At 45.1% G+C, this 24,020-nt stretch overlaps 1 long non-coding RNA gene and 1 other non-coding gene across 2 annotated transcripts; both read left to right on the top strand.

Moving 5' to 3' along the window:
- Positions 1-3,758: 3,758 nt before the first annotated feature.
- On the top strand, positions 3,759-23,869 carry LOC105873390 (uncharacterized). Its single transcript, XR_012922943.1, has 3 exons — positions 3,759-4,055; positions 22,000-22,273; positions 23,212-23,869. It is a non-coding gene; the product is annotated as an uncharacterized LOC105873390 (long non-coding RNA).
- LOC142875804 (small nucleolar RNA SNORD38) lies at positions 18,532-18,603 on the top strand. Its single transcript, XR_012923089.1, has one exon. It is a non-coding gene; the product is annotated as a small nucleolar RNA SNORD38 (small nucleolar RNA).
- Positions 23,870-24,020: the final 151 nt, after the last annotated feature.

The raw sequence follows: 24,020 nt of genomic DNA, 5'->3' as shown, positions 1-24,020 counted from the left end.
TTTTATTGGAGTCCCGAACAAAAGGTGTGGTAGGAAGGCGAGGTCCCCTGCGCGAACAAAAACCCCAGCGCGTCGGATTGACGTCCCCCCCGAGCTCCCCATTGCTTCTCAGAGCGGGGGCTTTGTGCTGCAGTCTGTTCAACAGAGGGACGGAGAAATGCGCGGGGGTTTTATTCCACACTTTTTGTGCACTGGGGGAGGGGGCGGCAAGGGGGACGGGGACTGGGCGGGCAGCAAGGAGGGGCGCGTTGATTAGGCCCGGCCGGCTGGGGCGCCCAGACGTTCAGCGGGAGTCGGCGGCCTGAATGCAGGGTCATTATTGCTACAAGTTTAGCAATTTCGCCCTTACAGGAGGGGGTGGGGCTGCTAGGTTGCCGCGGGGCCGCCCGGCTGGGGAGCTAGAAAGACGCGAGAAGGAAGAAGAAAAAGGAGGAGGGGAGGGAAGCAGGCCGGCAGGCAAGGGAGCCCCCCCACCCCAAGCCCTCTGACCGCCCAGGATGCGACTTGGACTCATCCAAAAGGCGGGAGGCTGGAGAAGCGGCGCTCGGGGGGCAAAGACCCTCCCTCCACTCGCCTCTCAATGCAGCAGAAAGACCTGGGAGCCGAGCGCGAATTAGTGCACCAGACTGCTGGTTCCTGAGCTCCTCACCGCCAGGTCCTTTCTCTTCCACGTGGCCCTCGAGCTGGGACACAGCCTACCAACACCGCCACCATGCACCCCAAGCCCCCTTCCTAGCAAGCTCCTCTCCTGGTGCCATTATCTTCCCAAGGGTTGCTTAGCCGAAGGACTAGAGAGGGAATTCTTGGTTGCATACCGCTCCTCACTGTCTACAGCTGCGAAAGACTCATCCATTCATTCATCCATTCAACTATGTATACTGAGCGCCTACTTTATATAAGCCTGAGACAGCAAAGCGCTGTTTGGACGGGCTTCCTTTTTGTCATTCAGGAATCCACTTAAATGGAATCTCAACAGGCTTTCCCTGACCACCTACTCTAAAGGATCCCCACTCCCAGCTGGGGATGTTCAGATGCTGAGGATGGTGAGGAACAAAACCAGTGTCCACAGACTGATGGAGTTTATTTTCAGATGTGTGTAGGGAGAGAGAACAGTCAAAATAAATGTAAAAATAGATGAATTCTAAAAAGGAAATAGAACACAATGCTGGGAGTGGGTATCCTTTGGAGTAGGTGGTCAGGGAAAGCCTGTTGAGATTCCATTCAAGTGGATTCCTGAATGACAAAAAGGAAGCCCGTCCAAACAGCGCTTTGCTGTCTCCAGCTTCATGGAAGCCCTTCCGAACATGCCCCCCTCTGCCTGGAATGCCTTTCCACCCTCATCCTTCTGGCGAACTCTTGTTCCTCCTTCAAGGCCAAGCTTCTTTCCTGAACCACCCAAGTAGAGGTAATCATTCCCTCATTTGTGCCACCAGAGTGTTAGGTACTTTCCAATATTATAACATGGTGTCATGCAAAGATTTATTTGTCTCTCTCCCTTCACATGAGGTCATGGAAGGCCAGGGTGGCATCTTTTCCCTCTGGAACAGATACCATAGTAGGAGCTCATGGGACCAGGAGGGCTGGGGGATACCTTCCAGGCCCCTTCCCAGTCCCTTCCCTGGTGCTGTTGAGCTGCAGCCTTGGGTGCTGGCTGCAAGGGAAATGCTAAGCCAGATCCTTGGCTCCCTTAGGCCTAGCCAGGACATTTGGTAACCCATCTGATCCCAGTAGAAGGTCTTGCCTTCTCCACCCCATGATGTCACTTAGGGACATGGCTTCCCCACCTCCCTGGGATGTTGTACCTTACCCTACAGCTCAAAACCTAGGATAGGAGGCTGAGTGAGAACTTAGTGAAGACTTTGACAGCAGGACACAATGTTTGGGAGTTGCAGAGGACTTGGAGATAAGGAAAAGATAAGGTACTCAGGCTGGTGGGGATGGAAAACTGGGACGTATGAGATAAATCCAGGTTTTGCATCTCGGACCCAATTCGACTTCTGCATTCACCAGGTGCAGAGAATAGTAGCTGAGCAAGATCCTGGTCGGGGCTCTGCCAGTGCTCACTCCCCAGGCAGGATTTCAGCACCTGCACTCTAGCAGCTGAAGTCTCTGAGAACTGCAGCTCTCACTCCCCAGAGGGTTTCCTAAGTAAGCAACTACTTTTTCTCCAATCTAGTTCCTTATCCTGCTGGGCCTTGGCCTCTCAATGCTCCCAGCACCAGATCCTCACTTTACTTGCCTGCTTCCTCCCGGCCCACGTTGGTCTTCCTTCATTCTGCATCCTCTCCTGTTCTGGAAGAGAGATGTGTGAGCCTCATAGAGGAAACAGAGCTGGTTCTGAGGTTTGGCTTCCGGGAGGTTTGCGTGTCTCGAGATACTTAAAGCCAGTCTGGAGCAGCCCACTCCCTACCCTTCTCCAGAGCCTGCAGTCTCCAGGTATAAACAGCTCCCATCACTTCATGGAAGGATTTCTGTATTGCTCATTGCTGGGGTTCCAGGGCCACTGGAGAGTGAAAAGTCTTGACCAACATAGCTATTTCTTCCTTGGGCTCCCTCCCCAGGGGAAAAGACCCCCCTCCCAGGACTGCTGCTTCATTAGAATGTCCTGTGAGTCAGGAGGAATTATAAAATTCAGGTAGGCCTTTTAGTCACCCTTGGGACTTTGAGCAGGCCAAGTAAGTTGTTCCTCTGGTTTTTGAGCTCTAGGGTGGAGAGAAGAGTGAATTGTATGATTTCAGGAGTCACTTTTGACCCAAACTCTCCTTGCTTGCTCCCCTGGATGAATGTATAACCCCTTCAGACGAGTGACTTGTGCTACACTAGGCTGTGGAGTAGGTTCTAGAGGGTACTTTTTTCTGCAAAGTCTAATTTTGAGGAGTTAAGAGGATGGAATCTGGAATCAGACTGCCTCATTTTAATCTCAGAGCCACCACAACCAGCAGTAAAGAACTTAAGTTAGAAATACTCTGAACCTGTTTCCTCCTCTATTAAATGGGTATGCTTCTAGTGCCTCTTAGGCTTTTTTTAAAAAACCTACAGTGAAATTCACAAATATTAACTGTACAACTCAATTAATATTTGTATATGTAAACGCTTGTGTACCAGTATGCCAGTGCCTTGACAATGAAAATGAAATGAGATGATTCATATAAAAGTAGCTTAGCACACAGCCTGGTACTCATCAAGTACTGCATCAATGGCATAGCCAGGCCGGTGCTAGGCGGTGCGTATGCTGAGAGCCCTGGACTCTATCCTGTCCTTGAGACACTCCCAGGCCCACTGGGTGAAGGTCGGGAGAGCGGGGGTCTCCTGAGGATTCGGAACCACTATGCTGCAGGTGCACGTCCTGACAGAGACCCGGAGAGCCACTGCGGGTTAGCCTCAGGCAGGTGGTGCCTGGGCGAGGCCTGCCGGGCCCTGGGGAACTCGACTGAAGGGGAAGGTGAAAAGAACAGTCCAGGCGAAGCCGCGAGTCCCCTCTAGCCCATCACTGCGAGGAAGAAAAGGTTGAGAGGGGAAATCCAGTCCCCCCATGAAGGGCTTCTCCGGGTGCCTGCGGGAGCCGCCACGCTGTCCCGGGCGGCGCATCTCTGCCTGGGTGGGGCTGGGTGGGCGGGCGCTTCCCGGGAGAATTGCGCGTGCGGGAGGCGGGGTGGCTCGAGGCCTCCGCGGCAGCGGCCTCCGCCTTCGCTTCACGGTTCAGGCCGCCAGAGGGGACTTCCCGGGAGCCTTCTGCCGACTGGAAAGCCCGAGGCGCGGAAGGACTGCGATTGTCCCTGACTGGACAGAGTTCAGTGCTCCGGCGGGGCGGGCGCAGCCTGGCGCCTCCGCCCAGGGGAAGGGTCCTCTGAACCGCCGGGCGCAGCGCAGGTGCGGCGGGGCGGGACGCGCAGGGGCCGAGGGCGGCCTCCCAGGCCCGCCTGGGCGTCGGAGCCCGCTGGGCAGGGAGTGCACTGGAGAGCCCCGAGCCCGGGACAGCCTAGCCAACTCTTGGGCTGAGAGCCCAGACTGGAAGAGCCAGCCATCCTGACCGTCGCACCGGGGCCTGGAGCCAGGTAGGACATCCCGGGTGGGGTTAGGGGAGTCCATAGGCCTCTGTAGGAAGTCCTGGGGGGCGGCAGGGGAAGGGGGTACGGCTCTCAAAACTACATTTGCTTTGTTGAAAGGACGCTGTCTCCCCAGCCTAGACTGTGAGACTGTTGATAGATTAATAACAGCAAAGTTTTCTAAAGGGGAGTTTAGTAAACTTCTTATTGAAGCGTGAGATACAGAAAAGCGTAAGTGCACAGCGCTCAATCTTTATAAACTGGACACACCCATGCTACTAACAGCCAGGTGAAGAAACAGAGCATTGCCAGTCCCCAGAAAGTCCCCTCAAGCCCCCTTCTTGTCACCACCACAGCCAGCTGCCAAGGGCAACAATCACTATCCTGACTTCTAACAGTATAGGTTAGTTTTGTCCGTTTTGGGAACACTGTATAATGGAACCATGTAGCATATACTCTTACGTGCCTGGCTTCTTTCATTTGTGAGATTTCTCCATATTGCTGTGTGTAATTATAGGTCGTTCATTTTAACTAGTGTATTCCATTGTGAGACTATACCACAATTAATTTATCCATTCAGCTCTTCACAGGCACTTGGATAGTTTCTTGTTTTCAGCTATTGTGACTACTGCTACTACGAATATTCTAGAACAGTGGGCAGTAGAATACCTGTGCTGTCCAATATAGTAGCCACTAGTCACATGTGGTTTTTGAGCACTTGAAATGTGACAAGTGTAACTCAGGAACTGAATTTTTAATTTTCTAAAATTATAATTAAATATAAATAACCACATGTGGCTAGAGCTACTGTGTTGGACAGCACAGTTCTAGTTCACCTTTTGGTGACTATAATACACATTTCTATTTGGTATATACCTAGGAGTACAACCCCTATCTCATAGATATGAATATCCACTTTAACAGATCTTACAAAGCAGTTTTCCACAATTGGTTACACCAGTTTACATTCCCACCAGCAGTAGTACCACATGGGCCCCAGTACTTAGTATTTTTATTTCATTTCTCCTTTCATTTTAGCCATTCTGGTAAGCATGTAGTTAAGAGGCTTTTGTTCACTTTTGTGTAAAGTTGTGAAATTGCCATTTAATCATCATAAAGATGATGATGATGATGATGATGATACTTGGGGGTTTTCTCGGAGACCCAGAGATGCTACATGAATGTAAAAAGCCCACCCTTTTCATCAGCCCATCCCTGCAGTCAAACCTCCCACCCAAGCAGCTTCCTCCCTAAGGAGCTGGGCCTAGGGCATCAGCGGGACTGGAGGGAAGAGGCCGTGTGCTTGGAGGTTATCCATCCCCCACCACTCTTGTTACTTTATGCCTTCTTAAAACCAGTGTTGCTTTTCCTTTACTGTTACTTATGGGAATGTCTCACCAGAGGAGATGATGAGCTTGCTTGGCAGGCTGCAACCAGGGCAGAGAAACCAGGTTTTGTTCTGGCTGCAGTTTTAGTTTGTGGCTTGGGCCTGCCGTGTACAAGACAGCATTAACAATCTGTGGGTGTGCTACCTCCCTGGCTTGCTGAGAAGCAGACTCAACCCTGCTGAGGCAGCTGAGGACTTCCTACTGTGTGTCTCAGTGTATGTTGCTTTGTAGACATTCTCTGCACTCCTCAGAATAACCACGTGAGTTAAGTGTTCCTTGTTTACACATGAAGAAACTGAGGCTCAGAGAGGTTAAGTCACACCCCCCAAGGCCCACAGCTAATAAACAGTAGCAATAACCCAGTAGGACTTTTCACCCAATGCCACTGAGAACATTTCTGATGTTTTCTACCTCTCTTCCCTGGGTAAACAGAGCCCTGACTGGTGCAGGGCTCTTGAAATTCTGGATCAAATTGATGCCCTCTGCTTTGTCTCCCTTTGGACAGACCTAGACTGATCACTGACCACTTGTATGTTGTCAGTCAAGCAAAGGAAGTGTTGGTTACATTGTAATACCGGTGGAATTCACTTTGTGTGACACAGAAGTTCTTGAAAAGTTATGTGCAAAGAGCTTTTTGCCTGGGGATAGGGAGAAAAACTGAGCACATTTTAAACTCTTCACTGGAATTTGTTGCTTAAAAGTATCCCAAAGTAAGTTATTTTGTAAAGTGAAGGATCTCTTTGAAATATGAATAATAACCTCCTATTTGTCTTTTAAGTTTATGATTTCAAGTCATAAAAAAGAGTGAGAACAACTCAAAATTATATTTCATACATGTTTCTTGGTTCATTGAGAAGGGTTTCATGAAAGTTTCACCTGGACCACATTGAAAGTGAGGTCTCTGGGAGAGACACAGGTTGTTCTCAATCCAGATGACAAGTAACTAAAAACCCATCACCCCCCCCCCCACCCCTGTGGCTACTGGTGGATTCAGGCTTAGCTTATGTGTGTTTTGCAGTCCTTGATCACATGGTGAGCCTCTCATAAAGGGGCCTCAAGAGTCAAATGGATTATTAGATTAGATGACCTTTTAAGTCCCTTCCAGCCCTGAGATCCTTTAAATTAAATTTGCTACATGCCTATATATTCAGCTATAGATTTCAGAGTGGTATCACCAAAGTGCAACCCTTTCTGATGCTGACTTCTGTCTGCAGTGTCCTAGGCACTGCCGGATACCTCCTGGACACCACCCATGGGAGAACCACTCCCCTCTCCACTCCATCCATAAGTGTTAGAAAGTGTCTCATGTTCATGTGGAGTTCTGCCTTCCTGCAGCTTCCATCAGTGGCTCCCCCTGTTCCCGCGGATGTCTGCTCCTGCATACCAACTTTTCACATATTTAAAGCCAGCCATTGAATTCTGTGTACGCCTTCTCTTCAGGTGAGCTAACCTCAGTTTCTTTGACTGTCCTCAGTCTCTTGGCCATTTTTCAGTAGGCATTCTCCTGCCACCCTGTTTCTTCTGTGCCTGGGCTGTCTACTGCACTCCTCACAGGAGGCCCCTCCTTCCTACGCCTTTGAACACGTCCATCTATCCTCCCCCACTCTTCTGAGAAGACTGAGGCCAATATGGAGGCTCACCCCTGTGCGCCCTGCTCTCCTCAATTTAGGTTTATATTCCTTAATCTTCAGAGGAATAAGTACCATTCTTCTCTCTAAAGGTAAACTTGTCTTTAAAGTCTAGATAAAATTTCTTTCCTACTTCTAGAAATAATGCTTCTAAATTTTAAGTTTTGAGGTCCCCCTACCCTGCAATTTAATATTCTCTACCATTTACTTCTTTTTACCCTCAACCATGGAGTGAGCTCCCCATATTATCTCTTGGCACTTGTGCCCCTTCCTCAAATACCTTTCTCCCTTTTCCAGTCAGATTTCTGGGTATTTCACCAGCTCTTTGCCTTTCCCCAGCTTAAGTGATGCTTATTTCCTAAGTGGTGAATATGGGTGTCCAGATGGAAGTTACCTTTTTTGGCCATCTGGTTCAACTCTGCCCCATGCCAGAGTCCCCTCTCCAGCTCTCCTGAGGGGTCATTGTCCTGCTCCTCCCTCTAGTTATCTAAGGCTCATTCTTTAAGGTCAGCATTGGTCAAATGACTTCTCCTCAGGGTTGTCCTTTTATTAGTTCTCTTCAACGTTTGTCATAAAGACTTTTCTGCAAAGCCTTACTGTGGTTTTGACATCCCATACTTCCCTGGTCATTTCCTTTCACAAAGAGTAGCTGCTCAGTCTTCCTTCTCCATCCCTGCTTTAATGGAACCCTCCAAGTCTCAGTGACTTTTCTACACTCTTGCTGTCCTAAAGCTACTCATTGTACAGTGTCAACTATCACTTTTATACAAAGGGCCGCTGAATCTACAGCTTTAGCCTTGGTTTCCTTCTAATGTCATTCTATCTATATGTCCATTGTCATCTCAAGGTCATCACCATTCCCTGAAACTACTCACATTCAACTTCTGCCTATGGCACTGCCTTGCCTTGCTTTCTTCCCTTTGTTTGGAACTAATCAGTCAAGAAATTATTTCCATGAGTGTCTCTCTTCACTTAGAGCAGAAGAAATGGGAGAACTAACACTGACTGGGCATTGCAGGCTCTGGGCTCTGCATATCCTGACACATGTCATGCTAGAACCATCCCGAAAAGTAAGTGCCATTATCACCATATTACAGATTGAGAAATCAAATTTTGAGAATATAAACACCTTGTTCAATGACACACGGCTCTGGAACCACAAATCAAGGTCTATCTGATTCTAAAGCTTAAGCACTTTATTGCAACAGTCTTCTAACTTGTCCCCTTGGCTCACATGTATCGCTGATAAACACCATCCTTATACAGGCACCAGATTCATTTTCTCCAAATACCTCTTGCTCAAAAGTATGTGCAGTTTTTCAACCATAGTATGGCTCTTCAACTGTGCATGGGATCAAATATACACTCCAGACCACTAGTGAACCCCTGTTACTTTGCCTAGTCAACCAAGTTTCTCGTTATTTTTTTGATGATCTACCTGCTCTCCTTACCATCCCTCTCCCCCCACTCCTTTATCTACCATGGTCATTCCTGGAGAAACCTCTCAGTTCTTCCCAGTCTAACTCCTACCTTCAAGTCCTTCCTAATCATGAAGTCTTTTCCAGCCAGCATAGCCCACAGCAATCACACATTTTCTGAATGCAGATGGAATAGCCTCACCTGCAAAATTTAGACCTTGATCCAAATAGTCTTGTTTATTGACTCATTATTTCCAGTCACAATTAGAAAGTAGGCTTCTTGAGGGTAAGAATCTCTCCCCTCCCCTTTTTTTTAAGAAACAGGGTCTTCCTTCATCACGCAGGCTGGGATGCAGTGATATGATCATAGCTCATTGTAATCTCCAACTCCTGGGCCCAAGTGATTCTCCTGCCTCAGCCTCATCCTCCTGCCTCAACCTCCTGAGTAGCTGGGACTATAGGAGGGTGTCACCATGCTTCGTTAATTTTTTAATTTTTTTGGTAGAGACAGGATCTTGCTATATTGTCCAGGCTGGTCTGGAACGCCTGACCTCAAGCAATGCCCGCACCTTGCCCTCCCAAAATGCTGGGATTAGGGCATGAGCCACTTCACCAACTCAAGGATCATGTTTTTTGCTTCCTTTGTATTACTCTCAGAGATGGATATAAATGAAATGATTTAGGAGAAAACAGTTAGAAAAGTATTAAGTGCAATATAAAGTATATTCTTCTTAATATTACTAATGTTATAAACACGGCAGAACTTATTGTCTGATTGGAATTGCGTACGGGTTCAGCAAATGAAAAACACTTGAGGGATTCAATAAAGAAGACAGACCAGGGTTCCTTGTCTGTCCCTTGAACCCTTGTCTTACTCCTCCAGCTTTCTTTCAGCACTGTAGTACTGTGCCCAGCATGGGCTGGATGTTCAACAAAAGAATGAACAACATGAGATGTGACTTGGAGTGAATGTTGGTGTCGTCCCATGTTTCTGATTCCTTTGGGATTCCTTTCCTGCTTCCCTGGGTGGAATCAGAGAGTGTCAGAGCTAGAAGGGATCCATCCAACCTCCCCATTTTAAAGATGAGAAAATGATCCCAGAGAGAACATCTGTCCCCAGCTCACCTGGCCTCACAGTGGTCTGCATCTTCTGAAGTCCAACCCAGTTTTTTCCTCCACTACCTTTCACTACCTCCCTCTTTCCAAGTTTCTGTCCCTGTACCGATCCCCAGCCCTTCTTCCTCTCTGGCAAGTTTCCTTTCCCACATCCCCTCTCAGCTCTGCACTCTGCATGCCCCCAACTGTGTTTAATGTTGCACACAGTGCTCCTGGGAATGTAAACCAAAAGTACCTCTGAGGTTGTGAACATACACACTTTTATTAAACATGTGACTCTTTGGGAGGAACACAGCCTCCACCAGGAAATTGCAATTCAGAATCTCTTCAGGGGCTTTCTCTAGGACTCAAATGCCCTCTCAGGGTCTCCTCAGGCCCAGAAACATAGTGGGGTTTTATGATAACAAACCATAGTCTAACTGCTTAAAATATAAGGCAGTATACTAGACATTCTAGAAGGCTCAGAGCAATTCTAGAACTTCAGATCATAGTAGCTCCATTTTACAGACGAGAAAACTGAGACTCAGAGATGAAGCAACTTGCTCAAGGTCACACAGCTAATATCAGAACAGATTAAACTGATGTATTTGGCTCCTACAGAAGACTCTTTGAGACACACTGACCAACTGTCAGCCGCTTCAATTGAATGCCCATTTCCTGCTCAATAGCTGCTCTTGGTGATGTCTCTTAGCCCCCATACCTTGACTCAATGATCCCATCTGTTTAGCATGCCCTGAGTGCTGAGAAGCAGTCAGATGCCCACCCTGCGCCCTCTAGTGGCCATGAGGAGATGCACAACTCTTTCTGGCACTGTCTCCGGACCTCTGTCAGCACCCTCTGGTGTTGGCCAAGGACCCAAGGACATACAGACTCAGGCTTCAAAAGGGCACAAGTCTCCCAGGCTTCTTTGGATAGTTCCTTGAGGAAATTCGTGGGTTTTCTGGGTCCTCCACTCCTGCGAGTCCTTAAAGGAAGACCCACTCATGCCTGACAGTGACCAAGATCAGATAAGAGAGGAACTTGGCAATAGCCCCAAATTCCTTTTCAGGGAGTCAGCAAGAACATCTGACTCAGAGTCTTTATAGCTGATGTCTATTCTTAGCTTCCATAGTCCTTTGTTCCTTGACACACATCTATACCTTGTATTGTACTAAGTTCCAAATTTTACTTATTTATGTGACCTTGAGTAGGTCTCTTAATCTCTCTGAGCAATAGTGTCCTCATCTGAAAACAGAGTGAAAATCTGTCTCACTTACACTATAGGGATGTGATGAGGATGAAGCCAGAGAACAGATGTAAAATGGGGTGTAGTTCATCCTCCTCGTCCATTGCCATCTGGGGGCAACAGAGCCCATGTGCAGACCAAGCCTCCAGAGCCGCCCAAGTATCACACTGTTCCTTTAGATGAATAAGCAAACTGCTCTGATCGGGTGCTGGGTCATGTAGAACCACTGGCACCTTTGAAAGAATTAGAAAAATTCTAATTTATCAAAGTGGACGTGGCTTTTGCCAGGTTCTTGGCTTGGTGGGTGGATATGGGTTTCTGTTGGGCTGGGCATTCTTGTTCAGTGAACAACTCACACAACCACACATGGCAGTTTTGGTGCCACATGCATCTATTAATCGTTCTCACTACCTCTTGAATAAGATGACACTAAATGGGTATTCTGGCTACATTTAAAGGACACCAAACAATCACTGTTTTAGGAAAAATTTTTCAGTAACTGGTGGCTTGGTCTCTACCTGGGGAGGAAAACCCAACCCTTGGAAAGCTTGATTTTCTTAGGCATGTGGCAAATATTGATTTTGTCACTGGCCCGACAGCCTAAAGAAGAATTTCTCCCTTAACCTTTAATGGACCATAATTCCTACAGCGGATTTAATCCTAAATCACTGAAAGAAGTGACTTACAGATGAAGACATAGGTTGTGGACAGTGAGGGATTTGAGACTTGCACTTTGAGAGCAAGTAAGAACCAAGTGCACTGGTGAAAGATGGCAGAGCTGGTGAGAGCAGGGCTGGAAGAGGCATGTTAGACTCTCTTTCCTTCTCTCTCCCTGATGTCAATCTCACTCGCCTTCCACGTCTCTCTCCTCTCATCTTCTCTCCCCATCTCTCTTCCCTCTCACCTCTGTCACTCTCCCTCTCCCTCTGTGTGTATCCATATTCCTTTTAAAATCTCTATTTGTCATTCATCTCTCTCTCCTTTTCCCTTCCCTCTTTCTTTTCTCTCTTCTCCTTTTATCCACTGACTTATAATATATTTAAAAATTAAAGAATATTCAATAGCTTTATGTATTTTGTTATTTATATTTAAAAATCAGACAACTTGAACCAGCCATAATTCTCTCATAAAATAGCAACTATATTAAATTGCTTTTTTATTTGTATATAAACCATTAGGATTTTTTTCTGTGCATTGGTGATCTTTGGTAGAGAAAAGTTCCCCCACCGTGGTTTGTACGATACTAGGGAAGAGGGAGGCCCCAAGAAGACACTCATCTGATTATTAGCATCGATCCCACTCGGCACACCAACAGCAAGGGAAGTTTAGGATTGTAGCACGTTCAAAGTGGATTCTCTAACCCAGGCGCCTTGCTCTGTTTCCAAGCTATGCCCCCTCCCCGCCCCACCCCCCAGAGAGAAAATGGAGTCCAGAGAAGTTGCATGATTTCTCCAAAGTCACACAAGCCAGTTCATGGCAAAACCTTGAGTAGAACCAATTTGTCAAACACAACACATATATAGCTCAGGATATATCATGTCCTCTTCCATAGAAGCTACAGGAATTCAAACAGCTTAGTAAGACTCAGTCACCCTTAAATGGAATTTACAACCTCCAGAGAGAAGATAGATCATTTAACCAACACTCATTTACCAAGTGGAGAAAATCGGATTCAACCCAAACCTCTATAGATTTCATGTCAAATTACACTCACGCACAATAGGTCACTCTAATGGAGGGTCAGGGATATGGGCCATCCACACAGAAGATGATCTGTTTTCCCTTCAGCACTTGGCACACACCCAGGCCTCGCTCACTGACATGTTAGACAACAGCTTGCCACAAACAGCTGCTCCTGTTACTGGGCGCCTTTCTGCCCCCTCTAAGTACCTTCTCCTGCAATAAGCCATGTGAGTCCTCTTCCCGGGTAGGCTGGCTCTGCAATTAGCAGGCAGTCTTGCTGACTGGCTCTTAGTTTAAGTCCTAAAATCCCAGAGCACTTCGTTTGTTCTTTTCCTTTTCTCTTCTTCTTCTTCCTTCTTCTTCCTCCTTCTTCTTTCTTCTTCTTTCTTCTTCTTTCTTATTTCTTCTTCTTTCTTCTTCTTTCTTCTTCACCTGTCACTTTCTGTACAGTTGAAAAAATATTTATGGGTCATTTACTATAGCCAAGCACTGGGCTGGCACTAGGAATAGACACAATTAGCCAGGGTCCCCATCCTCCAGTGGGGTATAGCGTCATTTCCCTCCCTCTGCAATGGGAAGTGATAACCTGGTGGTGCTATTGGTCCAACAGGAAGGGTTAGGACAGACTTCTGAGAGGAGGTGACAGTTGAGCCATGTCTTGAGGCATGAAGAGGAAGGAGTTGGCTGGGCTGAGTGAAGAAAAGGAAAACTAGGCTTGTAAAAGGCAAGTGGGAAGTTAGTGGGGGGGTTGAGGAGGGAGGAAGGGGGCAAGTCGTGCTTACTCGCTGCATCTCTGTGCAGTGTCCCCATGTGGACACCATCTCTCTGTGTTGAGGTAGAAATGCAGGTAGAAATACAGAAGTTTTGTTTGGACTCTACAACAGTTCGCTTTGGCTTTAAGACTTATGTTGGACAGAAAGACAAATACCACGTGATTTCACCTATATATGGAATCTAAAAAAGTTGAACTCATAGAAGCAGAGAATGGAATCGTGGTTACCAGGGGCTGGGGGAGAGGGGTGTGGAGGTGTTGGTCAAAGGATACAGAATTTCAGTTAAACAAGAGGAATAAGTTCAAGAGATCTAGTGTACAACATGGTGACTATAGTTGATAACAATGTGTTGTATACTCAAAATTTACTAAGAGGGTAGGTTTTAAGTGTTCTTGTAACAGATAAGTATGTGAGGTAATGGATATGTTAAAATTAGCTTGACTTAGCCATTGCACAAGATATATATATCAAAACATGTCATACATTATAAATATATATATACTTTTTATTTTCCAATTAAAAATAATTTTAAAAACTTATGTTGGAATAATAAGGGAAACTGTGCAAAGGAAGATATGAGAACTCTACCATCTGCTCAATTTTTCTGTGAATCTAAAAGTGTTCTAAAACGTAAAGTCTGATAATTTGTTAAAAGCCTTATGTTGGGTTGTTTAATGTGATTTGTTATCGTAGTTGTCGTGGAGAACACGGAAGTCCTTGGTGGTTGCGGCTGGAGCTGCCTTCCCTTGCCAGCCCTGCTTCTCCCTGCTCCTTCCCCACCTCAGTAAAAGATGCCAGCATCACCTGGTCGCACAGGGCAGACCTGGGCATCCTCCTGGTCCCTTCATCTCCCTCACCCCACATCTGGTCCACCACCTGGTGCTGTAATTGTATTTTCAGCTCTCTCTAGAACCCATCACCTTTTCCTCCCCTCTGTAAAGAGCCACATCATCTTTCTCCCAGCCCAGCTTCTTTAATGGCCTCTTTACTGGACATCCCACTTGTATGTGTTTGCTAAGGGTGTCATAACAAAGTGCCGCAGACTGGGTGGCTTCAACAACAGATATAACAAAGTGCCACAGACTGGGTGGCTTCAACAACAGATATTTATTTTCTGTTGCCCTGGCTAGAGTGCAGTGGTACAATTATAGCTCACTGCAATCTCAAACTCCTGGGCTCAAGCAATCCTCCCACCTTGGCCTCCCAAAGTGTTGAGATTTGGGCATGAGCCTCCCCATGTCTTAACATGGTCTTCCCTCTGTATGTATCTCTGTCCTGATCCCCTCTTCTTTTAAGGACACTAGTCATATTGGGACAGGGCCCATCCTAATGACCTCGCTTTGACTTACCCCTTTAAGACTCTATCTCCAAATACAGTCCCATTCTGAGGTACTGGGAATTCAGACTTCAACATGTGAATTTTAGGAGATGCAACTTAGCATATAACATGACTTCTGGTATGGCAGCCCTCTGAGCCATTCTTCACGCAGTCACCGAAGTGATGTTCTAAAAATTTAAGTCAGACTGAGTTATTTACCTGTTTAAAAGCCTTCAGTGACTGTCCTGTTTACTTAGGATGAAACCCAAGCTCTTCCCATGGCCTACAAGACACGGGCCACCCCACCTATGTCCCCGCACTCTCCGTGCCTGTCCCCTGCCTTCCACAGTGCAGCAGCAGGACCCTCCTCCTGTTGCTTAGATACCGCATGCTCTTCTCCGCTGTGCCCATTCTTCATCTGCCACCTCCTGCTTGCCCTTCAGTTCTCAGACGTGCCTTCCCTGAGCGTCTGGTCGTAGGTACCGTTACTCTCTGTGCCAGCTCCCAGTTCTTCCGCTTGACAGCTCGTATCACAATGTGATATTATGTTTTCTTGTTTACTTGTTTTGTGTGTCTCACCCACTAGACTGAAAACTTCCTGAGGACAAAGACCGTGTTTTGTTGACTCCTGTGTACTGAATGCTGGCATGGTGCCTGAGACAGAGAAAGCTCCCATCAAATATTCATTGAAAGAGTGAAAGAGTGACAGAATGAATGGGTAGCTTCAGCTTTGTGCCGCAGGTGATAGGAAGCTGAAGGTGGGTTTCTAGCGTGGTCAGGGTGCATCGTAGAGAGATCATTCTATCGGGTGGACGTGGGGCAGGGTAAGGGGCTGGTCCTGGATCAGAGAAACTAGTAGGGAAGCTATTGCAACAGTCCAAACAAGAGACAATGAAATACTGAATCAGGGTCCCAGAAGTGGGAAAGCAAAGGAGCTAGCATGTGTAGGATGTGATAGCTGGTCTGATGTCAGAGGTGCAGGAGAGGGGAGACTCCAGGATAACTCCCAAGGTTCTTGAACATGTGAGAAGGTGAATGGGGCTGTCTTTCATGGAGACTGGAAATACATGAAGATGTGTAGGAGAAGGGGAGGAACAGGTTGATGGGGGTAAACTTGTGGAACACCTCCTTTATCTCCCCACTACAAGCTTCCCCTTAAAGACAGAGACTGTGTTGAAGTTCCAGTTAACAAATGCCTTGCACATGTTAGGCCCACAGTAATCCCAGTTGAGGACAGTCCATGCAGGTCCTTGGTCACAAGCATGATACCAGTTGTGGAGACCCTCATGAGTGTCCTCGAGCCGGACACCCTGGGAATGTCAACGCTCCAAATTCCCCTGTCACTCACATCTCCCAGCCCTGCTCAACCGGTTCCATTCCTGATGGCCCCTTACCCTTTGCTTGTTTTCAACCCTGGCAGAAGCAAAGCAAGTTCCAAAGACACCGGCCAACTGGCGAGTGATGAGTGATTAGCCTTCAGCTTTAAAAGGCTGGGATGAGGGGCCTTCCAGTGCTGAGTGCAGTAACCCTAGCCCTTGGCTTGCTGTAATTCTAGACGGAGGTGCTCTAGGACTGGGCATGGCCAGGCAGTGTGGACAGACCTAGAGGTCCTCAGCTGGCCTGTGGGGAGAGAGTGCACCTCTCTGCAGTCAATTGAAAGCCTGAAATTAATGCTCAAATGGAGGTTAAATTAGATGCACCGGAATGACATGGGAGGATAAATGAACCTCATTACTAGGGCAGGCTCTCTGGAGGAGATGGGAGGCAGGCTCCGTGGCCACCCTTAGTCCCATTTTTGCTCCTCACCTAAAGTGAGATGCCGCATTGACAGATTCTCATTTCTTTTTTCTTCACTGTCTTTCTGCCAAATATACTACAGCTTTAGGCAAATAACTTAGTCTCTCTGAACCTCAGTTTCCTCATCAATAAAGTAGGTCAGAGTCTGTACCTCAAAGGGCTGTGGTGAGACTTAAATGAGCGGAAGGACTGAAAGGAATGACTGGCTCATAGCAGGACTTCCACATGTCAGTGGGCTCTGAGTCTAGGTGTTTAGCTCCTGCTAAAAGCCAGTTTCTGTTTCAGAAGTGCCAGAGCACTGGAGAAATGCAGTGAGCTCTGGGAAGTCTGTGGTTTACAGAGGGATCGTGCCTATGCGTTCATTTAAACTGTGCTCCAGGGGGTCAGCCTTTGAATCAAAGATTGTGTATAGCACAGGCATGATCAGCTACCGTTTAATCAAACATTCACTGCTAATACAGGGGCTTTTATTGTTTCTCATTAGCACCAGAGCATTGTAATGAGCGTAATAAATCATTAGATAGGCTTTCATTGGGGGAAAGATGTGGCTTCTTAATAAGCCCACTAGAAATGAGTTCTCAGCAGGAAGATGGCCTTGGAATTTGGAATCCTCTAAGGAGCATGTAGTAGTAGTTACTCACCTGTCAAATCAACTAGGGGGAAAAAATAATGAGTTCTTATCATTAAGATCAGTGGTATCCGAGATATGCGTGTTGGCTAGAAGAGTCTCCAGCCGTTCCCTGCCCTTGCATGGTAAGGTAAAAGAATCTGCTGGGCCCCATACATTCCACCTTTCTGATGGAATCTGAAGCTAGATTCTGAAATGGTCTTGTGTCCAGTCATGACGTCAAAAAAATCTGAGTTACACAAAGCCTGAAGGTTAATCTAATCCTTCCTCTAGATTAGGGGGTCCCCCTCAAGCAAACTTTTCATGCAAGGCATGCTTAGAGCACCTGGATGGACAGAGCTATAATTAGCTTTCAAAACAGATCGTTTTTGCATCTACTGGCTAATAAAAGTGTGTCTAAACATGTCTAAAATGTGGCAGATATTAACCTGAAACTTGTGTGAAGTTGTAGGGGGAGTAGGTAGCCCTCAACCACCCATAATGTTTGGCAGCTACCTATATCTACCAAAAAATAACCTAAAGGTTTGTACATAATTAAATTTGTTTAGGTCAGTTGGCAACAGCTACCATTAATATTAATATACAATAGGGCTAAGTGCTTTATTTGTATTATTTCATATAATCCTCAGAACAAATTTGTGAGGTAGGTTCCATTATTATTCCATTTTTTTTAACCAGGGAAAATGGGGCCCAGAGATCTTAATGCATTGCCCAGAGTCTCATAGCTATTAAGTAGTAGGTCAGGGTTTGAACCCAGGACTGGCTGGACCTAGAGACCTTGTGCTTTATCACTGCCCAATACTTCCTGAGAGCCTTTGAGGCTTTGCATTAGAATAACTTCCCCTCAAACAGGGTTAGTCTATAGTCTGGCTCTGCGGACAGCTACACCTTCTTCACCTCAGTGCCCACCTGCCTTCAGCCTGAGAGGGACCACCCCACAGTGATGCCCTCATCACAGATTCTGCCAGGAACCCCCTCCAGACTCTCCCTTCTCAGCAGTTTCTTTTTCCCTTGTTTTCTTCTCTCATCCTTCACGTTGACGCCTAGGGTCTCAGTGCTGGAACATCCAGTCCCCTGCCAGGGACACATAAATACACAAGGTCCCAGAGGTGCTTCTCCGGCCTGGCCCACATGCAGCCCAGATTGGACACTCACGCATGGGGTGACCCACTCAGTATCTAGACAGCTCTAGCCCCTCGGGACTCTTTCTTCTTATTGACCAGACAGTGCTATATTGTCACTTCATCCACTGGTCCTATTTCTGCCCCCTGGAGTCCACTCAGAAGCCCAATCCTGCTGTCACATGACAGCCCTTCAGGTGTGTTAGGATGGATTCATGTGTCCCTAAGGATGCTCCCTTTTGACCTGGGGATGTCAGATGCCTTGAGATAGAGCGTGGGATGTCCCCAGTCCCTGCAGTTCTCCCGATTGGAAGCTTTGGAACCTGAAATATCCTGGCCTCATAGGAATTTGTCCCATCCTTTGGGCAAACAGGTGTTTCCTGACTAGCTTTCCAGAGTCAAAGAGGAAGTTTCCCAGTTCTGCTACTGACTTTAAGTGACAATAAAATATGTCTGAGGGGAAAAAAAGAGGAAGCTACTAAAGCCCTCTTCCCTTTTATTATTATTTTTATTGAGGTATAACTTATATACAATTATTTATATAGTTCTTTTTTTTTGTCTTCTAAACTTTTAAGTACAGATACTCTTTTAAATTGTACAGTTTAGTGATTTTTAGTATATTCACAGAGTTGCACGATCACTACTACTACACTAATTATTTCTGGATAGAAACAATCCAGAATATTTCTATCACTCCATAAAGAAACCCCATATCCATTATCAGCTACTCCCTTTTATCCTTTCCCCAGCCCCTGACAACCACGAATCTACTTTCTGTCTCTAGGATTTGCTGACTGGGGACATTCCACGTAAATAGAATCATTCAGTGTCTGATATTTGTGACTGGCTTCTTTCACTGAGCATGTATTCAAGGCTCATTCATTTTGTAGCATGTGTCAGTTCTTCATTCCTTTTTATAGCTAAATAATATTCCATTGTATGGATATGCCACATTCTGTTTATCCGTCAGTTGGCAGGCATTTCAGCTATTTCTGCTTTATGACTATTTTGAATGATGGTCCTATGAACATTCGTGTGAACAAGCTTTTGTGTGAAAATATGTTTCCAGTTCTCTTGAGATATATTATAGTGAGAACTGGAATTGCTGTTGCACAGCTGTTAAGTGTGCATTTTGATGCATTCATGGCGAGTCCTTTTCATACTGAAAGGCTTCAGCCTGGGCTCAGGACTTGGATGAACAGTCAAGAGGGTTATGGGATCCAAGTCAGTTGGAAACCCAGCCCAATCCCTCCCAGACATTCTTTTTTCCCCTCTCCTTGGCTTTGAGGGATTTGATCGTCAAAAATGCCATCAATTTAATACCAATTCACAGGGCTGGGGCAGAGGAAGTAGTGGCAGGAAAGTTTCTTTTGACATTGATTGTAAGATACTTCCTGACTGTAAAGTGTTGAATTGTTTGTGTGTTGCAGGGAGGCAGTATTGCCTTTTAGACTCGGAGAGATTACATTCCGCCATAGATTTAAAGGTCACTCTCAGAGTCCAATCCAGTATTTTTATAAAGGAAGAAGGATTCCCTATAGATTAGACATCAGTAGGCAAGTTCTCACCGCCGGGCCAGCAGGGTTGAAGGCCCCAGAGAGACATGTTGTAGACACAGAGGTGGCAGCCAGGGCCGGGCTGTGGTCCATCTACTGAGCATCTCTCTCATTGGCCTCACCAGGGACATTGGTAGAGAGAGAAGGTACTCTGTGCTACATCAAACTCTAAAGATTAGAGATCTGCTGCTTAATTCTTCATACTGTGGTAAGCCTTTTTGTATAGCACAAAAAAATACACTAAGTTATTTTCCAGTGTATATCTCTGCTTTCCTCTTGCCATGGCAGAAAACTCAAAGAGGCATGGATTTTCCTTCCAATAATCTTATTGCTTCTTTTCCATTATGTTGTTATCTGCTTACATGTTGAGAGGAGCTATGGTTCGAGAGTGGAGCTCGTGGCCTTGGAAAAGTCACTTAATCCCTCTGAGCCTCCATTCTTTCACCCATTAAATGGGAATAGTAACAACAATAGCATCAGTAATGAAACCTAGCTGTCAGTGGGTGCGGGGGGAATGTGGTGTGATAAGTAAGCACTCAAGAAATGAGGATGTCGCTCTTCATTGCAGAAAGCACTGCCAGCATCCAGATCACCATAGGAAATAGGGTTGAGGGGAGTATTTTCAAAATTCTCCCCATTCCAGACAACTGTAATGAGTAAAATAAAGGCTGAGTCACTGACGCCTCCACCAGTTCATTCCTTGCCTCACCTGGGAATCTTTAATGACTTGAATGTTGTAGAGAACAACCACTAGGGGGCACACTTTCACCACCTGAAAGCCAGGGTCCTGTTTCCCCTTCTTACCAGCACAACTTCCCCTCCTAAAACTAGGTGAATATAAACCTAAGTATTACAGAAGCTTTCAGGTGAAGGGAAACCCAAGGTCACAGGCTCACAGATCCACCCTTTTATGCAGCTCCTGTCACTTGCCTCCTTTCCTCTTCTCTGCCTTGACTGGTTCACCAGTCAAGGAGGCAGTTCACCCCTTCTGCGGCAGCAGAGCTTCTATACTTACTCAGCCAGACATTCCCAGAAAGGAACTCCTTTCTTCCTTTGTGCTGCTAAATGTTATTTGTTGTTTCAAAGTATTGACTGAGGCTACTGTGGGGAGCTCTTTGGTTTGAAGTACGTTTTTCCTTGCTTTGACCCAATTCAGGGTGGCTGCCAAGATGAGAAACGGTATCCCTGTTTCTCTTAATCTACCAACTTTTTCATTGGTAGATTTAAGACCATTGACTTAAACTTAAGACCATGTAAATTGGTAGTTTAAGACCACTCCTTTTTAAAAAACTTTTTATTTGGGGGCATAGGGGGAATAAGTCAAACATTCTCAATCTACTATTGATGATACTTGTAGCTAAATCCTTGCTATGCTTCTCAGACTTAGAAGGCTCACCTGCTGATAAGTTTTCTAAGGAGTAGCAATTCTCAAACTTTAGTTTAAATAAAAACCATGCGGGGGCTCATGTTAAAAGACCAGATTCCATCACTTCATACCCATCAGCATGGCTATTATAAAAAAATAATAAAAGTGTTAGCAAGGATGTGGAAAAATTAGAACCCTTATATGTTGCTGGTGAGAATGTAAAATGATGTAGACACTGAGCAAAACAATGTGGTGGTTCCTCAAAAAACCAAACATATAGCTGGACATCTATATCATGTTGATTAAAGAAAAAAAATTAAACATAGAATTACCACACGATCTAGCAATTCCACTTGTAGATATATACCCAAAGGAATTGAAAGCAGGGAGTTAAATAGATATTTGTACATAGTGTTCATAGCAACATTATTCACAATAGCCAAAAGGTGGAAGCAACCCAATATCTATCAACAGATGAGTAGATAAACAGAATGTAGTATATGCATACAATGGAATATTATTTAGCCTTAAAAAGGATGGACTTCTGATACATGCTATGTCATAGATGAACCTTGAAAACATTATACAAGGTGAAATAAGCCAGGCACAAAAAGAACAAATATTGTATGACTCCACTTTTGGAGGTTCTTAGAATAGGCATAATCTTAGAGAAGGAAAGTAGCATAGTGATTACCAAGAACTTGGGGGAGAGGGCAATGGGAAGTTATTGTTTAGTGGGTACAGTTTCAGTTTGGGGAGATGAAAAAGTTCTGCAGATGGATGGTTATTATGGTTGCATAGCAATGTATATGTACTTAATGTCATTGAACTGTACACTTGAAAATAATTAAAAAGGTAAATTTTTATGTTATATATATTTTATATATAAAAAAATTTAAGTGTTGATTCCTGGATTTCACATTACTGATTCCACAGGTCTAGGATAAAGCCCAGAAACCTGCATTTTTAAGCCTCTGGGAGTTTTGATATAGGCAGACTTGGAGAAACAGTGAACTTCTGTGAGGGTAGCTGTTCGTGCTTTCCACAAGCCTGCATGGGGACCACCCACCACCAGGGGCCTTACAGTACAGACTGCTACCTCCAGCATGTAACAAGCCACTGAACCGCTCTGTGCCTCAGATCCTTCATCTATAAAATGGGCCTAATGATGCTGCCTACCTAATAGGGTCTTTGTGAAAATCAAAGACAGGTAAAGTGATTTTCAAAATTGTTATTTTTATAACAGGTGACTCAAGATTACTACTTCCCTTAAATGATTAGGGTTACCCACTGTCTGGTCCCTGAGACCTTATGCCCTAAGGGGATATCCAATAATCTGTCCAAGGATTACTCTAATGGCAGAGTCTACTTTTTTAAATGATCAACTTGTAAAGATTCTTAATGGCCAGTAAGCGAATGGCATTGAACAACTCATTCAGTGAAACAGGATTAGGAGTTTGAGGCATCTCCGCTTCTGCAAAGGCTTCAGTGGTGAGGGTCTTCTCCCATGAGAAACAATGATGTTCCCTAAAGGTGGGGGGGGTGTGTGATCTATCTCACAGTGTTCTAATGGATTTATTTTAAATTATTCAGATTTTTTTTAAACTTCCTGGAAGAATTCAAATTATGCTAACAAAGGAGTAGGATTTGTGGCAGAAGGTGAAGGAGGACTTTCATTTTTCACCCTATTTCCTTCTGAGCTATTTGTTTATTTTACATTGTGAGGCCCCGTTTTACTTTTGTAACTTAAAAAAGTTTTGTTTTTTTTTTTTAGTTAGTGTTGTAGGCATTATCTGTGGCAGTCCCCTCTCATTCAAGACAGCACTGGCAGTAAAAACACAAGTACCCACTCAAAATAATATCCTCATGTAATAAAATGTATGATGCTAACTTTGTAATTAGTAGTATTCAAAGCATGCACACAGCCATTCTCTCATTTAATCCAGGGCATGGCTTTGTGAAGTAGGAAGTATTTCACACATTTTACAGCTAAGAGACTAATGCACAAGAAATGCACGTCACTGTTGCCTAAGCAGCATCTTTCTTGCCTCCTTATCTTTGATAAGTCTTTGGTTCACTTTCCTGTAGTGTTTCTGGCATTTATATTAGCCTTATAATAAAATATGTTTACAATCCATTCATTCACAGATAAGCATCTCTAGCCTAAACTGCCCAAATTGAAAGGACTATTTGGACTTGAGATGGGCAGACCCAAGCAACCCTGGCCAGGTAGGAATGAGTGCCTAGTGCTGTTGATTGTTTATTGCCTCCCAAAGTTATCATAATAAAATTCCTAAAAGCAAAATATCTCATGCATATATATTTTAACAGAACCATGATTTTTTTTTTTTTCAGTCTGCTTGGCAGGGAGAAACCACATGAGATTTTTATTGTGCAAAGCTTCCTTTCACAGAAAGCTGAAATGTAAGGTAGTTTTTGAAGAGTTGTAAATGGCTGTTCCAATTTAGGCAGGGGACACCTCATCATCTGAGGCATTTGAGAGGAGATATTCCTGCCAGCAAGTCTGTGGCTTTTACTGATCAGGCAAGTATTTTTGATTTTGCTTGTTTGCACTGAATTGCAAATATTCATTTAGATATTTAGTTTTTAAATGTAGTCATCAGTGGCCAGAAGAAAATAAAAATGTATTTGAAGTTAATGCATTTTAAATCAGGACTAAGTCTCAGACAGCACTTATAAACCAAGGGTCTCACCATAACTGGCTAAATAATCTACAGGACCCAGTGCAAGATGAAAATGAAAGTCCCCTTGTTAAATAATTACTAGGAGTTTCAAGATTGCAACATCAGAGCATGAAGCCCGGGGCAGGGCCCTTTGCAAGTACATAGGTTGAATGTACATATGAATACATTCATATTCGTGATGCCAGCCCTGGGTCTCTCTTATATTTAATATTTAAAATTTCTATTTATTTGTTGGTTTGATTCATTGATTGA

The sequence above is a fragment of the Microcebus murinus genome, chromosome 14 (assembly GCF_040939455.1).
Source record: "Microcebus murinus isolate Inina chromosome 14, M.murinus_Inina_mat1.0, whole genome shotgun sequence".
Classification (NCBI taxonomy): Eukaryota; Metazoa; Chordata; class Mammalia; order Primates; family Cheirogaleidae; genus Microcebus; species Microcebus murinus.
Note: the sequence above shows the minus strand (reverse complement) of the source record. Positions and strands in the feature narration are given on the sequence as shown.